The 25986-nt window shown below is 40.7% G+C and overlaps 1 non-coding gene across 1 annotated transcript; it reads right to left on the minus strand.

Annotated features, from left to right (window-relative positions):
• Nucleotides 1-9438: 9438 nt before the first annotated feature.
• On the minus strand, nt 9439-9557 carry LOC145417104 (5S ribosomal RNA). The gene has a single exon (XR_013900417.1). It is a non-coding gene; the product is annotated as a 5S ribosomal RNA (ribosomal RNA).
• Nucleotides 9558-25986: the final 16429 nt, after the last annotated feature.

The raw sequence follows: 25986 nt of genomic DNA on the forward strand, positions 1-25986 counted from the left end.
CTCCACTTCCTCTGGAATGTCAATACTTTTAGAGATAGAAGTACTGATTGCAGTGAAGGTAACAATTAGAGGAATCAGGCAATTACTATCGATTGGTAAACTGTGTATATTTGGTTTTAATGCTGGTAAAACCAAATTGATACAGATAACTGATCAAGAGATATTGCCTAATTCCTAAATTGCCTTCACTGCAACCCGCATTCCTGTTTCAAACGCTACTAAAATTCATGGCCAGTCACTTGACAGCACCCTCAGTTGGATTTTTCATTTTATATCACTTGATAAAGCCTTCTCAGTGAAATTGGATTAGTGTACAGAGTCTATAACTTTTTGACTGACGAGCAGATAGCTACAATTTACAGGAGTCATGTGTGCTCTCAGCTAGAATATTGTTCACCCTTGAGGAATGGATGTAGGGAGGCTGCACTAAAACATCCAGATAAATTCAAAACAAAGCCATAAAAGCAGTTAATAACAGCTATTATCAATAAGCTACCTCCCTTGCAAGTTAGAAGGAATGTTGCCTGCCTTGCATTATTTTACAGATACTTCTGATGTGAATGCTTAGATGAAGTTGCATCCATTGTGCTTTTCCATGCCTTCCCCTGTACTACCCAGGCGTCTGGTAGCGCTAATGACTTGACTGTGACACTGCCATATTGCAGAACTTATTCCTACCAAAATTCCTTCATTCCTCGAACAGTTTCTCCTAGGAATTCGCCTACCCAGATCAAATTCCCCACAGACTTCAACCCAAAACAATTTAAGTCCAATTGTTACATTTTTTTTTTTTTTAATTGAATGAAGGACACCTGTAGTCTATTCTATAGTATATTTGCAATTCCTTTCTCTGCTCATCTTGGATATATATATATATATATATATATATATATATATATATATATATATATATATATATATACTCGAACATAAGCTGACTCAGGTATTTCGGTAACAGGCTGAATATAACACTTACTTCAGCAATTACATACTGGACTGACAAAAACAAAAGTTTCATGAACTGACTGATCCAAGTAGAGACATTCAAATGATAGCTCTGTCGGGGTTACTGCATATGAAACACGTAAAAACAACACTAAACAGTAGTACTCATAAAACACACCATTTGTTGCATGTAGAAAAAGTGAAATGCAACACGGAGCGGTATTACATGCCCAGGACTCTGCTTTTAACAACAGTCATAATTTAGAGATAATATTGACATCAGTAGTAGGGAAAACGATTCAAGCCCACCCCTTTCCTTCGCTCGGGAGCGTGCTTTCCCCCTTACTCTCTCTACTACCCTCGGAAGGGGTAGGCCAATTTTTCTTACTGGTCCGAGCCGGTGGGGTTATCTGGTGATTTTAGGTCTGCTCAAGCGGAGATGGGCGTGAGGATGTTTTAGTGCCCAGACGATTTATTGTATAACGTCGTCATGGGCAATGTTATGGTGAGGTACTGGTTGGTATTCAACAGATGGTGTGAGCTTAACCTCAGGTGGTGAGGTGATGAGGGTTCAGGGCGTTGTGGTGCTGGTCGTCAATGGACGGTGGTAGATCAAAAGATACTGGATGATCATGAGTTCTGTCTATCTGTCTATTGCCAGATGCCTCAATCCCGCACGGGGTGGCAACAAACAATTCGCCTCCACGTCGCTCTGTCCCCCGTCATTTCACTGCCCTGCTCCCAACTAACACCCCCCTCTCTCATATACCTCTCCACTCCATCCCTACATCTCATCCTCGGCCTCCCCCTCTCTCTTCCCCCCTCCACCTCACTCACATACACTCTACTCGTCAGTCTCTCACCCTCCATCCTCTCCACATGGCCAAACCACCTCATTGTGTTCCTCCTAACGCTTCCTATCACATCCACATCTACACCACAACGCTCCTTTATATCCTCATTCGTCAGCCTGTCTCTCCATGTGACTCCATAGGCTCCTCTTAAATAACTCATTTCCACTGCTCTCACTCTTGACTTGTGTCCTTTCAACAACGTCCAAGCTTCACTTCCATACGTTAGAGTTGGTATCACAATACCGTCATGCAGCAACTTTTTCACCTTCATGCTCACTTCCCTATTTCTTATCACTGCTTTCAAGGAACCAGCAACCTTTCTTCCCTGCTGTACCCTTTCAAGCACTTCACCCTCCAAACCTCCATCCTTACTCATCACACTACCCAAGTACTTAAACGTACTCACATTTTCCAATTCCTCACCATCCAACCTCGCTGTACGTTCACTGACTTCACCTCTCTCAAAGACCATCACTTTACCCTTCCCTACATTCACCTTTAGCTTCCGTTTCTTACACACTCTCTCAAACTCATCCAGCAAGCCTTGCAGCTCCCCTTCGTCTTCACTCAACAACACAGTATCATCTGCAAACAACAGTACAGGGAGTTTCCAAACACTATCCTCTCTCATCAGGGCCACTCCAACATCCACTACCCTCCCTTGTACCTCTTTTATTACCCCATCCATGTACAGATTGAACAACCATGGAGACATGACACATCCCTGTTTCAACCCAACTTTCAAAGAAAAAAATTGATTTAGTTCACCATCCACACGCACTGCAGCCTTCGCACCATTGTACATACTCTTCACAGCATTCAACAACTTCCCATCTACTCCATATATTCTTAACACTTTCCACAATCCTTGTCTATCCACCCTGTCATATGCTTACTCCAAATCCATGAAAGCTGCATACAACTTCTTTCCCTTCTCTAGAAACTTTTCCACTAAAGATCTAAGAATGAATATCTGATCTGAGGGGGGGGGGGGTGAGTTGGGAGCAGAGCAATGAAATGGTGAGGGACAGGGCGACGTGGAGGCAATTTGTTTGTGGCCACCCTGAACGGGATTGAGGCGTCTGGCAATAGATAGATAGATAGATAGACAAAGAAAAAGGGGAAAAAGAAGTGTGTGGTAATTATAGGGGCATTTGTCTTCTTAGTGTAATAGGAAAAGTGTATGGTAGGATACTTATTGCCAGAGTTAGAGAAAGAACAGAGAAATTAGTTGCAGAAGGACAGGGAGACTTTAGGAAGGGAAGAGGTTGTGTAGATGAGATATATCATTCTTGGATCTTTAGTGGAAAAGTTTCTAGAGAAGGGAAAGAAGTTGTATGTGGCTTTCATGGATTTGGAGAAAGCATATGACAGGGTGGATAGACAAGGATTGTGGAAAGTGTTAAGAATATATGGAGTTGATGGGAAGTTGTTGAATGCTGTGAAGAGTATGTATGATGGTGCTAAGGCTGCTGTGCTTGTGGATGGTGAACTGAGTGAATTTTTCTCTTTGAAGGTTGGGTTGAAACAGGGATGTGTCATGTCTCCATGGTTGTTCAATCTGTACATGGATGGGGTAATAAAAGAGGTACAAGGTAGGGTAGTGGATGTTGGAGTGGCCCTGGTGAGTGAGGGTAGTGTTTGGGAACTCCCTGTACTGCTGTTTGCAGATGATACTGTGATGTTGAGTGAAGACGAAGGGGACTGCAAGGCTTGGTGGATGAGTTTGGTAGAGTGTGTAAGAATCGGAATTTAAAGGTGAATGTAGGGAAGAGTAAAGTGATGGTCTTTGAGAGAGGTGAAGTCAGTGAATGTACAGTGAGGTTGGATGGTAAGGAACTGAAAAATGTGAGTACGTTTCAGTACTTGGGTAGTGTGATGAGTAAGGATGGAAGTTTGGGGGGTGAAGTGCTTGAAAGGGTACAACAAGGAAATAAGGTTGCTGGTTTCTTAAAAGCAGTAATAAGAAGCAGGGAAGTGAGCATGGAAGTGATAAAGTTACTACATGACTGTATTATGATACCAACTCTAATGTATGGATGTGAAGCTTGGATGTTGTTGGAAGGACACAAGTCAAGAGTGAGAGCAGTGGAAATGAGTAATTTGAGAGGAGCCTGTGGAGTCACATAGAGAGACAGGCTGACAAATGAGAATATAAAGGAGCGGTGTGGTGTGGATGTGGATGTAATAGGAAGTGTTAGGAGGAACACGCTGAGATGGTTTGGCCATGTGGAGAAGATGGAGGGTGAGGGACTGAGGAGTAGAGTGTATGTGAGTGAGGTGGATGGGGGGAGAGGGAGGGGGAGGCCGAGGATGAGATGGAGGGATGGAGTGGAGAGATATATGAGAGAGAGGGGTGTGAGTTGGAGCAGGGCAGTGAAATGGTGGGGGACAGGGCGATGTGGAGGTTATTTGTTTGTGGCCACCCAATGCGGGATTGAGGCGTCTGGCAATAGATAGATAGATAGACGAAGACCTTTGACCCTGAATGACCTTGAAAAGTCCAGCTCAAGGTCACAGATATTCAGGGTCCTATAAATCGATATTGGTTGAAGATAGAGAAATATTTACTATTGTCAACAAACAGGAAATCCCATATGGGTTTTTAATTGGTACCTTCATCTTTGACCGTAAGTGACCTTGGAAGGTCAAACTCAAAGTCATGGATATTCAGGGGGCTATAACTGGAAACTCGTTGAAGATAGAGATTTTTTACTTTTACCATGGTATAAGAAATCTCATATGGGCTTTCATTTGGCAGCATGACCTTTGACCTTGAGTGACCATCAAAGGTCAAATGTAAGATCATGGATTTTCAAAGCGTGTAACTTGAAAACATTTGCACCATTACTTTAGACACTGACACTTAATGGGAGAAACGAGTAAGTATTTAACAACAACAAAATTGCTGCTGTTGGGAGAGGTTTGTTGTGCCTGGCTCTACTTGTTAGATAGTGGTTTGGTTATATGAACCCTCTGTTTTCAGCATGTCAAACCCTCAGTTGTGTCAGTTGCTACAAAAAGCTCATTTCCCTTAGGATACTCCCGGGGATGGGTTATAAGTGACTTCATGGCTGATGCCTGTCCAGAATAGCGACTAGCTTTCAATAGTTTTGTTTCCCAATTTGTACTCTATTCGGCTGAAGATTCATAAGACCGTTATTGGTAAGGGAGGTTTCACTCTAGGCCAAAATGAGTTCCAACTTCCTTCCCTCTCTTACCACGAGATTATAAGTAATTCCTTGATGAGAGAAGGGATAGGTCCTATTTTGGAAAACGGCTTGAATGCCGCCTGATTTCTTCAAAGTAGTTCCTTTGTAGGTTTGTACTCCTAGTACAGTGCTCGAATCTATTGACCGAGTAATCTGCTTCCATTCTCGACTCCACTTGAAATATTCCATGGTGTTATGTAAGAAGAAATGTTTATTTCAGTGCAGTTGAAGGGTTATATTCATATTTTCACCTCGAAGACTGAGAACCTTTTGATTCTGATCCGTTAACCAGGCGTTTAATAGGCAAGTAAATCGTGGAGATTGGCTTTTCATTTATTTAATAGTCAACAGGGACATTAAGGAAAAAACTGTAGTGAGCAGACATTGCAGTCCATTCGCATAAGACATCACAGGATACCACAACTGACTAGATTACAGCTTACAGGTAAGATGTCCACCAATATCTGTCCCACACGGTCACGTCCGCTGTCGAGAACATACCCTCCATATCCAAAGAGATGTTGCAATGAGCGTGGGCGATTGATGAATATTTTGACGTGGGGTTTCTTATTGTGAATCATCCATTTCAGGGTAGTAGTACTCGCTGTGATGTCAACTGCATCTTCATGACCGTTGAGTGAGGGTTGCTTTTGTACTTTGTCATTAGTACAGTATCTCGAATCACATAAGGTCCAGTTGGAAAGATGATGGTAAACTCTTCATCTTCTTATTCCTAGATCGAATGGTTGTTACGATCATCGATATTTGGTACATATCTAAGCTGGGAAGTGCAGTTTCATGTCTTTCGTGACCATCGTGGTGAGTGGATGGATACAAGTCGCACTTAACGTTAGACGTATTGCTGGTCAGCAAGATACTTCAAGATTCGACTTACATAGAGATAAAAAACATAACCTAATTCTTTAACCTAGGGTTAGTAACCCAAACTAATGCATACTCATTTTATTTTGTATGTTTGTATTTTTGAGATGTTAGTAACCTGAACCTGGACAGTTTCAGGTCACCAAGTTCTACTCACCATCACCCAATTAAGGCCAGCAGTTATGGTCAGCAAGTGTTAGCAGTCTTGGCGTAGGGTTACTATCCTTAACCAAACCCATACTTTTTTTTTTTTTGATGGGTTAGTCATCCTAACCTAGTGTTCTAAACTTGACCTAATCATGCTTTGTCTTACAGTAACCGAGAGTAGTTATACCCACCATCACCTAATTAAGGCCAGCAGTTAGGATCAGCAAGTGTTAGCAATCTTGTCTTAGGGTTACTACCCTTACCCTAACCCATACATTTTTTTTTAGGGGGTTAATCATCTTAACCTAGAGTTTGTAAATTTCACCTAATTATGCTTTGTCTTACAGAGACCGAGAGTTAGTGTCTTGATATTATCCTTCAGTATGTGGCACTTATCACCTTTCCCGCACAATGCCACTTTGGTGGCATTCCACCCTCACTAATAGCGTTGTTTTAATACCTTATGGACAGAAACTGCTGAATAAAATTCCTCTTTACTTCTTCCTCATTGCTCAGAGTCTCAAAGTCAAACAATTATGCCCTTAAACCAACGAATTCCACGACCGGTTTCCCAATCGTCTCATGCTTCTTCCCCAACACCTTATTCTCGTTCGAAAAACGCCTGTGATCTGCAGTGTAGTTGGGCGTGTCAAAGACGTCTAATCGCATTTCCTTGTCTTTGCACAAGTCACCCGTTTATATGCAGTAGCACTGCACTCCGTGTTCGTGAATAAGAGCTGTGTTCTTTCTCCACTGGCATTTTTCATGTGCCCATAGCAGAAGTCGTACATTAAGATCTTGCTCAGTTACAAGATAGATATGCCTGCATAAATCGGTTTACTGAACATCAGTTTCGTCTTGTATATATGGAAGGTCATTAGGTTCTCTGTGAAGATTTTAAATCCCTAAAAGTTGGGTTTATTAACGAGCTTTCGCTTTCCTTCCTGGCTTTTGGTCAACTCTACATCTACCTGACCCCTCACATTCTCCAAAGTCTTACCGAAGACGAGTTGTTTGTGAGCTTATAAGTCTTTTTCGAGCTCATTCGTAGCCTGTTTTCGGTTCTCTGTATTTAGCCCAGTGTAGGACTTTGTGCATGGACTCTGATCGATGACTACAGGAACGAACTTTGGTTCTGTAATATTAGGATTGCACCTGCTATGAGAAGTCTCTTTTTATCGTCCAGTGAGATGGTTGTGGTTTCTCTCTTTACCATCTTTCTCATAGAATTCGCAACTGGCAGATGTAGCACTTGGTCACTTCCCTGTGGTGAGGCAACTCTTCTTCTGATAAAGCCATCGGTGTGTTCCTTTTAATTAGTTTACAGATCCTCTTACTTTCTCTCGTGAGGTAGTCCACGAATGTTTTAGAGAGATCAGTTCTATTGTAGGTTACAAATTTGGAATGTGCATCACTGCCACTGCATGTTTTACAGCAGCACAGGCTATTCGGTTGATGCACTTACAGGACCATGGTGACCATGGTGTAGAATTTCTTTGGAACAGGATTGAATGAGTGATTTTTTTTTTTCAGGGTACTTTCAGAGTGAGCAAAGGTCTATCTATATCTATCTATAGCCCAACGCCCTAATCCCACAAAGGGTGGCCGCAGACAAAATGTCTCCAAGTCGCTCTGTTACCCACCATTTGACTGCCCTCCCTCCCAACTCACTCCCCCCTCCCTCATATACCTCTCAACTCCATCCCTTCACCTCATCCTCGGTCTTCCCATCCCTCTCCCTCCCTCCACTTCACCTACATACACCCTCTTAATCAGTCTTTCATTCTCCATTCTCTCCACATGTCCAAACCACCTCAGTGTATTTCTCCTAATTCACAGTCACATCCACATCCACCCCACAATGTTCTCGCACTTCTTCATTCGTCAACCTGTCCCTCCATGTCACTCCACATGCTCCTCTCAGGTAAATCATTTCCACTGCTCTCACTCTTGACTCGTTCTCCTCTAACAAGGTCCACGCCTCGCTTCCATACGTCAGGGTAGGGATCACAATACTATCATACAGTGACTTCTCAGCTTCCATACTCACCTCCCTGTTTCTCATCACCACTTTCATTGAACCAACAACCTTCCTTCCCTGCTGTACCCTTTCAAGTACTTCATCCCCCAAACTTCCATCCTTACTCATCACACTACCCAAGTACTTGAAAGCACTCACATTCTTCATATCCTCACCATCCAACCTCACTGTGCATTGTGTAACTTCATTCCTCTCAAACACCATAACTTTACTCTTGTTTACATTAACTTTCAGATTCCTCTTCTTACATACTGTCCCAAATGATGTTTATGATGGTTTTGAAATTTTAACGGACCTTCAGCTAACTCCAGCTTCACAGGTGTATGAACTTTCCAGATCAATTTGTGATTCTCTTGCAATTCCTGCATGTAGAAACAGCTTAGGCAATGGGGGCAAGGGTAAGTTCTGTGCTTGTGGCTTTTATTGATGAATGGACTCAAATTTTGCATAACGATTGAGTGACATGTTTCATGTTTTGATATGAGAAATAGATTCACTTGTTTCTCCTTTTCAAACTTAGTGACCCTGTGTGAGTACAACACTTCTTCATCGTCTAAGCAGTGTAAGACTGATACGTTGTTCTGATTCTCAAGTCTGTTAATTTGTATTGACTCGAGTGGAAAGGGTATGGTGCTCCAATCGTGCTTCTCCGCCTCTACCCATACCCTGCCGAAGATTCTTTGAGGGTTCTTATCCAGACATCATGCACAACCAATGCGCAGTGAAAACATTTTTGTCCATTATTTTGCAGGTTATTGAGTTTGTAGTAAGAGGTCTCGTACTTTAATGGCTTTTGAACGTCTGACAAGGCTTTCAGCAGCTCGTATCGAGCAACTTTAATCTCCAGCCCAAGATATTTACTTACAATCCATCCCGACCCTTCATGCATGAGCATCGCTCCGATTTCATCAGTCTTCTGGGTCATGTTTGCCATCGCTTCGAGCTGAGAACGATGTGTTATCGGTCTAATAGACCCACCAATGAACCAGTTTTCTTTTATCAGTTTCTCTTAGTCTGGTGTCTTCTCATAGAACTCGCCATGGAAGCTGATGGAGAGCTTAAGTTCTTGTAACATTGTTCTTTCACTCGATGGATAATCTCCGTTATCATATTCCAAGTGATGAACACCTATGGATCTACTGCTTTAACCCGACAACTGCGGCATTAGGTCTCCTCGTCAACCCCCCTCCCCCCATCAGCAAAAAAAACAGGAAAAATAATTTTTCCTCACAAATAATTTTTCATTCATTCATTGCCAGACGCCATGTATCCCAAACGGGGTGGCCAAGGGCTTAGAGTTAATTGTTTTACAAGGAGGGGCACTAATCCTCCACCAACCCCACTTGACACGTAGGGATACCAACAGCATCTGGTGTTCCCAGGCGGTCACCCATCCAAGTACTAACCAGACCCAACGTTGCTTAACTTTGCTGATCGGACGGGAAGCGGTGTACTCAACGTGGTATGGCCGCTGGCAAATAATTTTTGCTTGTATGAAATGAAAGAGTGCATGGAAAAGTCTATGGAAAACAAATATGAGTCCATTATTTATCTTAGATCAGCCGTGGTGAAGTAATGAGGACATTCCTAGTCTGCCTCCCCCCCCCACCATGCAGAAAAAAAAAAACAAGATTCTTTTCTCAAAAATAATTTTTGTTCATATGAAATGAAAGAGTGCATGGAAAAGTATAAGAAAAGCAAATATCTATCTGTCTATTGCCAGACGCCTTAATCCCGTGAGGGGTGGCCTCAAACAAATCATCTCCATGTCGCCCTGTCCCCTGGCATTTCATTGCCCGGCTCCCAGCTCATACCCCTCTCTCTCATATACCTCTCCACTCCATCCCTCCATCTCATCCTTGGCCTCCCCCTCCCTCTCCCCCCCTCCACTTCACTCACATACACTCTCCTCGTCAGTCTCTCACTCTCCATCCTCTCCACATGGCCAAACCAATGTGTTTCTCCTACCGCTTCCTATCACATCCACATCCACACCACAACGCTCCTTCACATCCACATTCGTCAGTCTGTCTCTCCATGTGACACCAGATGCTCCTTTCAAATAACTCATTTCCACTGGTCTCTTGACATCTGTCCCTCAAACAAGGTCCAAGCTTTTCTTCCATAAGGTAGAGTTGGTATCACAATACTGTCATGTAGTAACTTTTTCACTTCCATGCTCACTTCCCTGTTTCTTATCACTGTTTTCAAAGAACCAGCAACCTTTATTCCTTGTTGTACCCATTCAAGCACATCACCCTCCAGACTTCCATCCCTACTAATCACACTACCCAAATACTTAAACACACTCCCATTTACCATCTCCTCCTCATCCAACCTCACTGTACATTCACTGACTACTTCTCTCGAAGACGATAACTTTACTCTGCCCAACATTCATCTTTAGGTTCCGTTTCTTACACACTCTCCCAAACTCATCTACCAAGCCTTGCAGCTCTCCTTCGTCTTCACTTAACAACACAGTATCATCTGCAGACAACAGTACAAGGAGTTTCCAAACACTGCCCTCTCTCACTAGGGCCGGTCCAACATCCACTGCCCTACCTTGTATCTCTTTTATAACCCCATCCATATACAGATTAAACAACCATGGAGACATGACATATCCCTGTTTCAATCCAATCTTTAAGTAGAAAAATTCACTCAGCTCTCTATCCACACGCACTGCAGCCTTAGCACCCTCATGCATACTCTTCAGAGCATTCAACAACTTCCCATCCACTCCATATATTCTTAATACTTTCCACAATCTTTGTCTATTCACCCTGTCAAATGCTTTCTCCAAATCCATGAAGACCGCGTACAACTTCTTTCTCTTCTCTAGAAACTTTTCCACTAAAGATCTATAAATGAATATCTAATCTACACAACCTCCTCCCTTCCTAAAACCTCCCTGTTCTTCTCCAACTAATTCCTCTGTTTTTTTCCTAACTCTGTCAATAAGTATCCTACCATATACTTTTCCTATTACACTAAGAAGAGAAATCCCTAAGATTACCACACACTTCTTTTTTCCCATTTCCTTTGTACAAGGGAATAATTACACCTGACTTCCAATCCACCGGGACTCTACCTTCCTCCCAGGCCAATCTTCACATCTTCCACATCCATTCTACTACTATCTCTCCCCCATGCTTCAGCATTTCACCACAATATCCATCAATTCCTGGGTCTCTCCTAATTTTGACTTTCTTCATTGCTTCCACAACTTCCATCCTACTGATTTCTTCCTCTCTTTTCACATCCCTCCTTCTCCCAGCCATTCCCCAGCCACTTATACTCGCATTACTTTCATTCTCTGTGTTCAGCAATTCCTTATCGTGTTCTCTCCATCTGTTCACCTTTTATCCCTTCACCACTAGTAATCTACCAATTTTCTTTCATTCCCCGACTAACTTCATCGCCACCTTGTCTAACTTGTATAATCGCTGCCAAGTTTCAGCACCAGGCTACTTACGTCAGTACAATAAACCAAGGATCCATCTATCTTGAAATATGGCGCAAATTCTTTTCCTCTATTTCCGTACCAAGAGAAAGTTGTGTCTGGATGCAGTTCTGCTGCATCTTTGGGGAGACCGAGGTCTCCTACTATATCTTTAGGTTCATCCTGAGAGAATGTCAGTGGTTCGTTGCTTGAACACGTTGGGACAAAGTATTCATCATCTACCGCGTAACTATTTTCCTCTGAGCGAGTTTTTACATTATCATGACTATTAAGTGGAGTAGGGATTAGTAGATCAGGTCCATGTGGTACAGGTCTTATTGCTGATGGAAGATTAGTGAATTTTTACATAATCAAAACTATTACGTGGTGTAAGGATTGGTAGAGAAGTTCAGTGTGGAACAGGTCTTACTGCTGATGAAAGATTAGGATAAACAATTGCTTTTCATTCTTTTTGTTGTATCCTTGAATTTTGGAGGAATAAAAAAAAAAAAAAAAACAATCGTTACGGTGATTTTTGGGCTCACTTCTTATCATCGTAATACCAAAAAGCCTTTTTTTTTTTTTTTTTTTTTTTTTTTTTTGTTTCTCAACACTGTCAGAGCAGACACTGTGAGGGGCCCGCTTTTTGTTGCGGTCACCAAGTTTTATTCCAAAGTAAGCATAATGAGCTCCTTTTTTTTTTTTTTTTAAACAAAATCTATTATGATCTATCTCTGTTTATTCACTACAAATTTTCCATAAATGTAGCAGCAATGATCAGGACTGTTCACACAACCTCTAGATGCCATAACATGATAGTTAACAGTACAACAACAACTGTAAAGAAAAAACACTCCAGTATCACTACTTCAATAAAACACCACTATTTTCAATAAATATCACTATAATGAAAAAAAGAAACTCTTTGCTGAAAGTAATTTACCAGCGCGCTAGGAAACTGAGTCACATCGAGATAGGTTTGCTGCAATCCAGTACTGTTTTGACTCATGACTGTTGTGTTCCAGCTGTATTCTGGCTTATTCTCTCCGACAAGGACAGTATGCTTTCACCCCTGTTTGTTTGTTGGTTAGTTTATCTGTTAGTAGGATTACACAAAAACTAAGAGAGATTTGGACCAGATTTGGTGGGTAGGTAGCCCACGTCCCAGAGAACAATCGATTAACTATTGGGACTAATTTGTATTGTATTACAGACTCTGGATCCGGAAAACATTTTTGGTGGAACCCTACTCAGTGATAAGAAAACCTAACCAATCATGAAAAGTGGTTGGAAATTACATTGCCCTTGTCGGACAGATGTGCTCCACTGAGTGTCTGTCTAGTTACAAAAAAAAAAAAATAAATAAATAATAATAGTAACTTGTTTTAATCATGGATTTTAATATCAGAAAATACTAAATTCAAACATATTATTGTAATATAATATCCTTATGTAAATAGTTAAATAGTACAATATGAAAAAAAAAATCACAAAAACTAAAAAAAGGTCATGAAAAAATGTTACTTGATGGAGAAAAATGGTTTCCATTGTTTAATTCAGCGCCCAGAAGTATATAAAATCACATAAAATAAAACAATTTTCTCGCTGTAACCCTGTGTTACCAGCTCTGACAATAATTGTTGTGGCGGCTGGAGTGTTTTGATAAATATGGCAGTGTTTGTTTACATCGTAGCTTCTGGGGTATGAATGGCCTGACAAACCCTGTTATTAGGATCGTATTACAGTATTTAAGATTCCCTGTCCAAAATAGGCTGAAGTGGTTGGTATATAAAGTATGTGTATGTTTTATACATATATGACGCATAGCTGGAGTTCTCGTAACATTTATAATTTACTCAAATAATGTATATTATTCAGTTAGGTATGTGCCTCGAGCTTGGTTCAGGCTGGGTGAAGCTTAAGTGCACTGAAACAACTGTATTTTGTGTGTGCAAGGAAGAGGGAACCAAAGGCAAGAAGCCCACAAATTGTTCCTTCCAAGAAGAAATAAAAACAAAATAAAAGAGCGCCAAATTCAAGATCCGTTCATTTCTAGATGCCTGGACACACTGCGTATAAAAGGCTGGAAGTCATAGGTAGTAGGAATTATAGACAGAGGAAGACGGTTCCAAAGCTGACTTGTTGCAAACGGGAAGGACTGGGAGCATCGGTTAACTCGGATTAGAGAACTGGATAGAAAAGTAGGTATAAGGCATGGTGTGCACTCAGTAAAGCTAACATACAGCAAAATATACACTAATTCACATGTTTTGCTGAATTTTAGTTATATGTATATGTTACTGGCAGATTGTGAAATGACATGAAATCAGTCATTTCGTGAAATTTGTAGTCAGTTCGTGAAATGACTATATATTTGATTGGGTTAATTGGCATTAGGTTAATTTAGGCTGCAGATTGGTTAAGTCGCCATAATTTAGGTTAAGTTTTTGTTTGATTAGGTTAGATTAATTTAGATGATAATTAGCCATAATTTACCTACCTTGCATAACTTAGCATTCATCTAAATTTACGAGACCTAACCAAACCTAACCTAATCAAACTTAAATTTAAACTAGATTATCCCAGCCTACCCTAACCGGAGACTAAATTAACCCTTCCAAATTTAAACTTATTCTATGAAATGACTTGGCATTTCACGAAATGGCTGATTTTACCATCTGCCTGCAACATATACAGTAGGCTATATATCTGGCGGATTCCAACGAATGTCACTTCCTTTTTCAAGTTCGAGTAATGATAGTATTTAAGATATTTATTTTAAAACGTTTACTAACGTTATGGACGCGTATTGTTAATATGAAAAATGAAAAGGCGAAAAATTTTAATGCCCATATTAAAGAAGCCCCCATTCCTTCATAGTGACACACACTCCTCGTCCCTTCTCCTACCTCTTACGTACTGTACCTTCTGCTTAGGCCTTCCGCTAGTAGACGCACACACTCATCATCCATGCCCACGTATCCTTTATCTGTGTACTTACCTAATTGTTCTTACCTAATTGTATCTTTACAGGAATGAGTCAAGCTCGTATTGTCCCGTGTCTTAAACCATATTTATCGTACACATCCTTAAATTTTTGAATTGTTTTAGCACAAACTATTTCATCTGGTAGTGCATTCCACTCTGTTTGGGAAACTAAATTTCCTTACGTCATTATTACCTCTCTTTTTATGCAGTTTTTTGCAGTCTCCTCTTGCTGATGCATCCCCATAGGTTAAGTAATCATTTATGTCTATTTTCTCCTTCCCTCATATGCATTTATATAGCATAATCATGTCCCCTAAATAGCTCACTTGGTAAGCTGCTGTACTCACGCAGTTGCAAGGGCTGGTTCGAATCCTTTCTCCCCTGGGGGTAGGGGGGTTTTCAAGAATACTCCCAGTATCCCTGCTTGTCGTAAAAGGCGACTAAAAGGGTTGGCGGAGGGTTAGTGCCCCTCCCCAAAAAACAACTAACTAGAAAAACAAACAATATGCCTCGGACAAGGACTGACCAAACGTTGTCGACCAAGGACCGGACAAAGGTCATGGTTATCTGAACGTGGAATGTAAGGGGAACGAATGATGAGGTGAAAGAGAGAGAGATTATCCAGGTGCTTGAGGGTGCGAGAGTGGATGTATGTGGAATAACTGAAACAAAATGTAGAGGAGAAAGTGTGAGAGAATGAGAGTATGGATGGGGTATATGTGCAGGAGTAGGTGAGAATGAGAGGGCAAAGGAAGGAGTATGTATAGTTGTGAGTAAAAGATGGAAGAAGAGCATAAGACAATATGGATCAGTTGGGTCAAGGATTGTGTGGGTAAAGTTGAAAGTTGGAATACAAATGTGGGCGATTGTGTGTGTGTATGCGCCAACGCAAGATCGTGCTAGAAGAGTGAGAGAAGAGTTCTGGACAAATGTGGAAGTGTGCATGGAAAAGTTTGGAAGGAATGAGAGAGTGTTTTTGATTGGTGATATGAATGGTAAAGTTGGGAATGTGAAGGTGGATGGAATAGTTGGTGAGTGGGGTGTGCCTGCTGAGATAGATGAGAATGGGAGTGCGTTAGTGGACATTTGTGCTGGGAGGGGGTTGGTGATAACCAATACCCTCTTCAGGCATAAAATGATCCACAGGTATACATGGCGAGTGATGAGAAGGGTGGGTGGTGAACTGAATGAAAGGAAGGCAATGATTGATTATGTGTGTGTGGATGAAAGGATGCGAAGATGTGTAAATGATGCAAGAGTGTATAGAGGTTGGGGGAGTGGACTTTCTGACCACTACTTGGTGGTGGCCAGAATTAGAATGCAAGTAAGATGGAGGAATAGAAGAAGGGAAAGACGAGAGGAAGGAGTAGTTGCAAGGAGAGTGGAAAGGTTACAAGAGGATGAGAAAAAGGCAGAGTATAAGAGAGAAGTGGAGGACGATTGGGCAAATATGAATTGGAGCAGATGGGAGACGTGGAAGGTGTGTGTAAGATATTTACAGAAGAAATATGTGCAGCATGTGATGTGGTGTGTGGAATGAAGAGAAGATGGAGGGGGGTGCAAGGAACAGCTTGGTGGACTGAAGAGGTGAAACAGGCTGTGGCACAAGAGAAGAAAGCATACAATGAATGGATGAGAAATAGGGGCATGGAAGAAGTTGAGAGGCGTAAGAGAGAGTTATATGTGGAAAGAAAGAGAGAGGTGAAAAGATTAGTAAGAGAGAGTAAGAAGAGAGTGGATGAGGAATTTGGAAGGAATTTGAGTGTAAAGCGGAAGGACTGTAAGGAAATGTTCTGGAGAGAAGTGAAAAGAGTAAGACAGGGTGGAAGTGAAGTTAGCAGGGGAGTGAAAGATAAAAATGGTAGATTACTAGTGGAGAAGGGAGAAAAAGTGAGCAGATGGAGAGAACACTTTAAGGAATTGTTGAACGTAGAGGATGGAAGTAATGCGAGTATAAGTGGCTGGGGAATGGCTGGGAGAAGGAGGGAGGTGAGAAGACAGGAAGAAATCAGTAGGATAGAAGTTGTGGAAGCAATGAAGAAAGTTAAATCGGGGAAAGCCCCAGGAATTGATGGAGTGTGTGGTGAAATGCTGAAGCACTGGGGAGAGATAGTAGTAGAATGGATGTGGAAGATGTGCAGATTGGCCTGGGAGGAAGGTAGAGTCCCTTATGAATGGAAGTCAGGTATAATTATTCCCTTGTACAAAGGAAAAGGGGAAAAAGAAGTGTGTGGTAATCATAGGGGCATTTGTCTTCTAAGTATAATAGGAAAAGTGTATGGTAGGATACTTATAGACAGAGTTAGAGAAAGAACAGAGAAATTAGTTGGAGAAGAACAGGGAGGCTTTAGGAAGGGAAGAGGTTGTGTAGATCAGATATTCATTCTTAGATCTTTAGTGGAAAAGTTTCTAGAGAAGGGAAAGAAGTTGTATGCGGCTTTCATGGATTTGTAGAAAGCATATGACAGGGTGGATAGACAAGGATTGTGGAAAGTGTTAAGAATATATGGAGTAGATGGGAAGTTGTTGAATGCTGTGAAGAGTATGTACGTTGGTGCGAAGGATGCAGTGCGTGTGGATGGTGAACTAAGTGAATTTTTCTCTTTGAAAGTTGGTTTGAAACAGGGATGTGTCATGTCTCCATGGTTGTTCAATCTGTACATGGATGGGGTAATAAAAGAGGTACAAGGTAAGGTAGTGGATGTTGGAGTGGCCCTGGTGAGAGAGGATAGTGTTTGGAAACTCCCTGTACTGTTGTTTGCAGATGATACTGTGATGTTGAGTGAAGACGAAGGGGAGCTGCAAGGCTTGGTGGATGAGTTTGAGAGAGTGTGTAAGAAATGGAACCTAAAGGTGAATTTAGGGAAGAGTAAAGTGATGGTCTTTGAGAGAGGTGAAGTTAGTGAATGTACAGCGAGGTTGGATGGTGAGGAATTGGAAAATGTGAGTACGTTTAAGTATTTGGGTAGTGTGATGAGTAAGGATGGAGGTTTGGAGGGTGAAGTGCTTGAAAGGGTACAGCAGGGAAGAAAGGTTGCTGGTTCTTTGAAAGCAGTGATAAGAAACAGGGATGTGAGCATGGAAGTGAAAAAGTTACTACATGACAGTATTGTGATACCAACTCTAACGTACGGAAGTGAAGCTTGGACATTGTTGGAAGGACACAAGTCAAGAGTGAGAGCAGTGGAAATGAGTTATTTAAGAGAAGCCTGTGGAGTCACGTGGAGAGACAGGCTGACGAATGAGGATATAAAGGAGCGTTGTGGTGTGGATGTGGATGTGGATGTGATAGGAAGCTTTATGAGGAACACACTGAGGTGGTTTGGCCATATGGAGAGGATGGAGGGTGAAAGACTGACGAAGAGAGTGTATGTGAGTGAGGTGGAGGGAGGAAGAGGGAGAGGGAGGCCGAGGATGAGATGGAGGGATGGGGTGGAGAGGTATATGAGAGAGGGGGGTGTGAGTTGGGAGCAGGACAGTGAAATGGCGGGGGACAGGGCGACTTGGAGGCGATTTGTTTGTGGCCACCCCAAACGGGATTGAGGCGTCTGGCAATAGATAGATAGATAGATGTCCCCTCTTTTCCTTCTCTCCCGTAGTGTTGGTAGATTCAGTTTTTTTAGTCTTTCTTCGTAGGTAGATTCAGTTTTTTTAGTCTTTCTTTGTAGCTTAGATCCCTTAAGCTTGGTATCCATCTTGTAGTGGACCTTTGAACTTTTTCAATCTTGTCTATGTGTTTTTTGAGATGAGGACTCCAGACTACTGATGCACACTCCAAGGTTGGTCTGATGAATGATGTTATTACCTTTCTTAGCATGTTTTCATTTATGTATGTGAACGCTATTCTCATATTAGCAAGCAGTGTATACATGTTCCGTACCTTCTCACTGATGTGGTCAGCCGGAGATAGTCTGTTATTGATAATCACACCTAGGTCCTTCTCTCTTTTTGATGTGTGTAGGGTTTTATTTCCTAACTTATAATCCCAATCAGGTCTTTTCCCACTTTTACGAAACTTGATTACATGACACTTGTCCACATTGAATTCCATTTGCCATGTACTACTCCATTCATGAAGTTTATTTAATTCTTCTTGTAACTCTTTACAAGAGTCTGTGTTAGTAATTCTCCTTTGTATTTTTGCATCATCTGCAAACATATTTAGATAACTTTCATTTCCAGTGTTACTGTCTTTATCATTTATATACACTAAAAACATGATTAGTGCCAGCACTGAGCCCTGTGGAACTCTGCTCGTCACTTCTCTCCATGATGAGTAATTTCCCCTTAGTACTCTTCTCATCTCTCTTTTTTATGAGAAAATCTTGCATCCAACAATACAGTATGCCTCAAATCCCTCCTTGATGGTACAGTTTCCATAAAAGTCTTTGGTGTGGTACTGTGTCAAATGCTTTCTTGAAATCTAAATAGATACTGTCCACCCATCCTTCTCTTTCCTGTAATCTGTCTGTTACTCTGTCATAGTAGCTCAACAGTTTAGTAACACATGATTTTCCTTTTCTGAAACCAAACTGTCTTTCTGTTACCATATTGTATTCTTCTAGATGATTTACCCAAGCTTTTCTTATAAGCTTTTCTAATACCTTGCTTACAACACTGGTTAGTGATACTGGTCGGTAGTTGAGTGGATTTTGTCTATTCCCTTTCTTGAATAAGGGAACAATGTTTGCTTTCTTCCAAATATCAGGTAGTTTACCTTGTCTCAAGGATTTCTTGAAAATTAAAAGTAATGGTTTACTTAACTTCTTTGCACATTCATGTAGCACCCAACATGAAATTTTATCAGGACCATTTGCCTTTCCTTTGTCTAATTTACTAAACTCCTCCTGTATTACTTTTTCTGATATTTGTATATCTGGTAGTACGGTATGTGTGGGCATGCATGTTCCATATAATCCCTCTCAAAATATTTTTCTTTTGTAAAAACTGATTGGAAATTCTTATTTAGTGCTTCACAAATATCCTTCTCTTGTGTATAAGTGATTCCCTCGTCCGTAATGGATTGTATTTTATCTTTTACTTTGGTTTTGCTTCTGATGTAGCTGTAAAATAGCTTCGGCTGATCACTGCTTCTATTTATGATATCCTCCTGAAACTGTTTTTGGGCTTCTCTCCTTATTCTTGTATAATCGTTTCTTGCCTGTTTATAGTTGTTATATGCCCTTTCACTATTGTGTCTTCTGTATCTATTCCACAACAAATCTCTTTTTTCTTTTGATTTTTTACATTCTGTATTGAACCATTTCTTTATTTTCTTTTTTGCTTCTTTGTGCTGTGGGATGTACTTCTGGACTCCTATTTCATAAAGTTCACAGAATTTTTTATATATAGCATTTAAATCTTGTCCTCTAAGCTCCTTTTCCCAATCAATTTCTAAGAAGTACTTCTTTAGGTCATGATAGTTTCCCTTTTTATAGTTTAGGCTCTTTCTGTAACTTTCATTGCTGTTAACTATGTCATATGCAATCCTGAAGTTGCAGTTTAGTACTGCATGGTCGCTTTTGACGAATGGAAGGTGATATATTAAATTGTCAATATCATTTTCATGCCTAGTAAATAAAAGATCTAGCATTGAGGGTACATCGAGTCCTCTTTTTCTGGTGCTTTCCCTTACATGTTGCGGTAGGAAAAACTCCTGCATGAGATCCAGGAGCTTTTGGTCCCAGCAGCTTTCTTGGCTTATTGTATCTAGAGTATTCCAATTTATATTTGTATTAAAAACTCCAGTTAGTATAATTCTTTCCGATTTCTCTTCCGTTCTGTGTAGTAATGCTCTTAAACTCTGAATTGTACTTTCTGCCAGGTCCTCATATTCGCCTCTTTCCCATGTGTTTGATCTAGATGGCACGTACAAATTGGCTACAATTACTCTCCCTTCAGATGTATTGATGTCTACTGCAATCAGTTCTACTTGTGAGGGTATATCTAGTTCTATTTCTTTGACTTTTAGGTTTTTCTTAGTTAATATTATAATTCCTCCTCCTTTTTTTAAGTTCCTATCTCTTCACCATATATATATTGTATTCCTCTAAGTTTAGGATGTCATTTGATATCCTTGATGTTAATTTTGTTTCAGTTAGGCATATTATATGTGGTTCATTTTCTCTGATATAATCATTCCTCTCTAATAAGTTAGATACCATTCCATCCACATTTGAGTACATCAACTTAATCATCTTGTTTATGTACTTATCATGACTTGGTTCTACTACCTTCCTCCTTTTTATTCCCTCCTGTTTATGTACCACTTTCTTACCTGCAATCAAATTACTTTGTAGAAAAAATGTATTCTCCTCCTCTGATCTTCCCTCATTTTTTGTTTTTGTTTCCTCCCTCGTCTCTTTCAGTAATTCCAGTTCCTCTTCTGTTAGACATCTTTTTATCCATACATTTTTGAACTCCTCTTTTTCCATAAGATTCTTTGCATTTTTTAGTATCTCCTTCACAGTGTTTACACTCTGGAAGGTTACCTTTAGGGGTCTTGACTTGTTTCTCTCATATTTCCCTAACTTTTTGTGTTCCTCTATGTCTTTACAACAGATTTCCTCTGATACTTCTTTCAATATGCTCATTACATTTGCCATCTTCTTTTTGTCTCTTGAGATCTTGTTTCTTACTGTGTTTTGGGCATTTATGGATTTAGAGAAAGCGTATGATAGAATTGATAGGGAGGCTTTGTGGACTGTTTTAAGATTGTATGGACTTGATGGTAGGTTACTAAAAGGGGTGAAAAGTTTTTATGTAAATAGTAGAGCGTGTGTAAGAGTGGGAAATGCTGTGAGTGATTGGTTTCCCGTGAGAGTGGGGCTGCGACAGGGATGTGTGATGTCGCCTTGGTTGTTTAATATTTACATGGATGGTGTTGTAAGGGAGGTGAATGCAAGAGTTTTAGGTGGTCTGAGTCTGGTAAATGTTGATGGAGGAGAGTGGAATCTGAAGCAACTGCTGTTTGCAGATGATACTGCATTGGTGACTGATTCAGAGGAGAAATTGAGACAGTTGGTAGAGGAGTTTGGAAGGGTGTGTGAAAGGAGGAAATTGAAAGTAAATGAGAATAAGAGTAAAAGTGATGAAGTGTACGAGGTTGATAGATGGTAGGGGGATGAATATAGTTTTGAATGGTGAGTTGCTTGAGGAGGTAGATTGTTTTAAATATCTAGGGTCACATGTTGCTGTGGATGGAAGAATAGATGCAGAAGTGAAGTCTAGAATTAATGAAGTAGGAAAGGTGCTGGGAGGAATGAAAAAAGTGTTTAAATGTCGTTCGCTTAGAATGGATGTAAAGAGAAGGCTGTATGAGGGTGTTGTGGTACTGACTGCGTTATATGGGGCTGAAACATGGAATATGGGTGTAGCAGAGAGGAAAAGTTTGAATGTAATGGAGATGAGATGTCTGAGGAGTATGTGTGGAGGACGCGTATGGATCGAGTGCGAAATGATGAAGTGCGAAGGAGAACTGGAGTTGTTCGGGAGATGGCTGGTAGAGTTGAGCAGAGGGTGTTGCAATGGTTTGGGCATATGGAGAGAATGGATAATGAGCGATTGGTGAAAAAGATAACTAGATCTGATGTGAGAGGTGTAAGACTGAGAGGAAGACCACGAATAGGATGGATGGACAGTGTGAAGAGAGCGCTGGATGCGAGAGGGATGTCTGTTGAGCAAGGAAGAGTGGCTGTGCGTGACAGAAATAAATGGAGAGAAATTGTGAATGAATAAGTGATGACGCAGCCCTGAGGGGATATTCTCCCGCATTTGGTCTGATCAGCTAGTCAGGTCAGGTGCGGGTAAGGGGATGGGTCTGTTATGATGTGGCAGGGGTAAACCAGTTCTGCTGTCGGGCCCTGCTGTGGATGTCACTGCTTGCATTGCGCAGTTGACCCTTGTGCGGTGTGATGCGGTGAGGATCTGTCCGTTCTCCCCTTTGGGGCTAAGATGCGAATGAATGTGTTTGAATGGATGAGTAAATGGAGAGTGAGTCGTCCTGTCTCGGCTACCTCCCTTTCCTTGGGGGAAGCAGCCTAGGTATATAGATAGATAGATAGATCTTCTATACCTGTGATTACTATAGATTTGTTGATATCTGCTGAATCTCTGACTAATTTAGGATTATTTTGGATTATCCTCTTCACTTCCTTTTTAATGCTTTTTTCTTCCACCCTTGTTTCTAAGTCTTTCTTTACTTTCATCATTTCAGCATATGTGGTTTCCACATCATTTTTGTAGCTTTGCACAGCTTCATTCACCTGTGTTATCTTCTTCTCAATATCACTGCTCTGATCTTTCAGACTGCTTACTTGCCTAATTGTCTCTGTATTATTTTTGAACTCTTCCATAATGCTCTCGTGGTTGACTACTGTACTTGCCATTTCACTAATTTTTCTCCTAAGTGAACCCACTTCTACTGTCAGCTCATCTATGGTTGTGTCTTTCTTGTTGACTTCCTTTCCTAATTTTTCTCTTTCTTCCTTTTGCATGTGCATCTGTTTCTAAATTTCATCAGTCTCATTCTGAAAAGCCATCTCTAGTCTGTGTACTCGTTCCACCAGTTTATTGTGAGTTTCCATTTCAACCAGTTCCTGGTAGAAATCACAATCCTGCTTTCTACCTTTATCCTTTTCTTTTCCAAATTTGCTTTACTTCAGTATGTGGTCATTATGCAGTACTAAAAGCACATATAGTACTTACATTCCCTGATGCAGTCGTAGACTAAACAAACGATCAGCTGATTTAGTGCATTCTTACGCTACTTTGTTTTCTTTACTGTTTGAACAAGTCTTACTTAAAACTTTTTCTTTTTTATATTAGAACACCATTTAGTCTAACCTGGTACAGTGCTTGACTCATATAAAGATACTAATTTAGGTAATGCCACTGGCCAAGTTGGCCAGGTATGGAGTGGTGGCGACGTGCGTCTGCTCCCCTCGGTGCCTCATGTGTGTGTGTGTGTGTGTGAAAACTTGCAAATCACCTTTTTGAAACTTAGTGGTCGGGTGGCAGGTTGATAGGGGCAACAATGAGGTAGAGAGGGTGAGCGAGGTAGATGGGGTAGATGGGTGGATGGTTCAGAGTGTGGGGTGGCTAGTTTGGGTGTTTGGGTGGACAGTATGACTGTGGTGAGTTCTTGGTCAGAGTGAGTGGGTGCGGTGCGTGGACACTGTGGGTGGGTTAGTGGAGAGAGCGAGTGGGTGGACGTGGTCGATCATTGGGTAGGTGAGAGGGCAGGGTGGGTCTCTGCTTGAGTAGGTGGATGGGCAGGGTGGTTCTGTGGGTTTGTGAGTCGGCGGGCAGGCAGGTTGACTGTGACAATGGGTAGGGTGTACAGGGCGGTAGGTGGGCAGTATGAATAAGTAGGGAGGATGGGTTGGTGGGATGAAAGGGTGCGTGGGCGAAGTTAACGTAAGAACATAAGAAGAGAGGATAACTGCAGTAGGCTGGTTGGCCCATGCTAGGCAGCTCCTAGAAGAGTAACTGAAGTACTAGAATGAGATAAGGACAGCAAAGAAGAAGGCTCTCTCCCGTCCTCCAAATCCTCCAGCCGAAGCCGGCAGGAAAACGTCAGAAAGAACACCAGGCAGTATAGAAAAACTGGCTTGGACATTTTATAGGAAAGTGTGAAAGGAAAATAGAGACTACCGTAGTGTAACCTGAAAAGGAAAAAGTGTGAATTAGTATTGGTTATAAGATTTTTTTTTTCTATATCCACCCCTAATTTGTCATATGCTTATCTAGCCTATGCATGAAACTCTCAATGGAAGAGGCAGCAACTACTTTACTAGGAAGCTTATTCCATTCGTCTACTAGGCTACTCTATTACCAAACCAATTTCTACCTATTTCCTTATTGAAAAGGAATTTTTCTAGTTTAAAACCATTACTTCTAGTTCTATCCTGTATGCTAACTTTAGGTACCTTGCTAATATCTCCCTTATTTATACCCTTCATCCACATAAACACCTCAGTTAAGTCTCCCCTTACTCTACGCCTCTCTAGCGAGTGCAGGCTTAGTCTTTTCAGTCTGTCTTGTTACAACCTCAATACTGTCTAGGGGATGGTGGAGGCAGTAACATTCTAATTTTAGATCCTTGCTTAGACCCCACCCAAGCAGGGAAAGGTATATTACAAAATGAATAGGAAAAGAGTACCATTTTTAATTTAATATTACTTTAAGACAACCCACAATTAACTTATACCCATCACCATAAATGATTATAAAATATACAAAATGAAACAAAGTGGAACAGGGTCAAGTTGACACAAAAGCTGAGCAGAGTCTATACTGCATTAATGAGTACTACTCGTAGCTCTAAGATTAGCACTGACTTCCAGATTATTATTATTTTTTTTTTTTACCTATTGACGATTGGGGTCAAAGCCCCTGGTCATTAAGGCCATATATATATATATATATATATATATATATATATATATATATATATATATATATATATATATATATATATATATATATATATATATATATGTATCACACACACACTTCCATGCATATATACAGACACACTTTCATGCACACGAACATATATATATATATATATATATATATATATATATATATATATATATATATATATATATATATTGCCAGGCACCACAATCCCGCAAAGGGTGCCCATTTGACACTGAGTTAGTTGTTTTACAGGGAGGGGCACCAACCCACCACCAACCCACTTGTTGACACGTAGTGAGCACGTATGGTTTGGTTATATGGTTACCACCCAGCATTGTAAATGGTTTCTTGGCTTACAGGAAACCTTTTGGCTTGTCACTCAATGTAAAGCCACCTGTAAAGGAAAGAAAAGGAATAAGAAGTGACAGGAAAGATAGGAGAAATAGGAAGAGAGGAGGGCAGGCACAGAAAAAGAATGGTAAAAGCTAAGAAAGTAGGCAGCACTACATCAAGTGAGTGGATGATGGTCGCCACCACCTACCATATATATATATATATATATATATATATATATATATATATATATATATATATATATATATATATATATATATATATAATTTTTATCTATTTTTTGTATTTTTATTTTTTTATTTTTTTTTCTTGGTTTTATATTTTTTAGACCTTATATTATAAAGAAAAAAACTAATCTAAAGACCCTAGAACTAATCACCTAACAGACAAATCGCTAACCTATACTAAATCCTACAGAGACAAATAGCTAGGCCTACACTAATGGTAAAAATACCTAGACTAACAGAACACCATCAGCTGCAGATATGTAACGCTTTTCTACATTACATACCTGCACTCATCACCTGCTGACTGTCAGTCGAGGCACAACCAATTGTAGGGGACATCAGTATATGAAAGGGAACCAGACGAGTCAGGAACAGTTCCACATACGTCAGCTGTCGGCCCTAATTAGGACAACTTAATCAAGATGGTATAATGTATTTACATAATATGTACAAGAACTGAAGTACC

Source organism: Coenobita brevimanus, chromosome 13 (assembly GCF_032717465.1).
Source record: "Coenobita brevimanus isolate Jiangsu-jjx chromosome 13, ASM3271746v2, whole genome shotgun sequence".
Classification (NCBI taxonomy): Eukaryota; Metazoa; Arthropoda; class Malacostraca; order Decapoda; family Coenobitidae; genus Coenobita; species Coenobita brevimanus.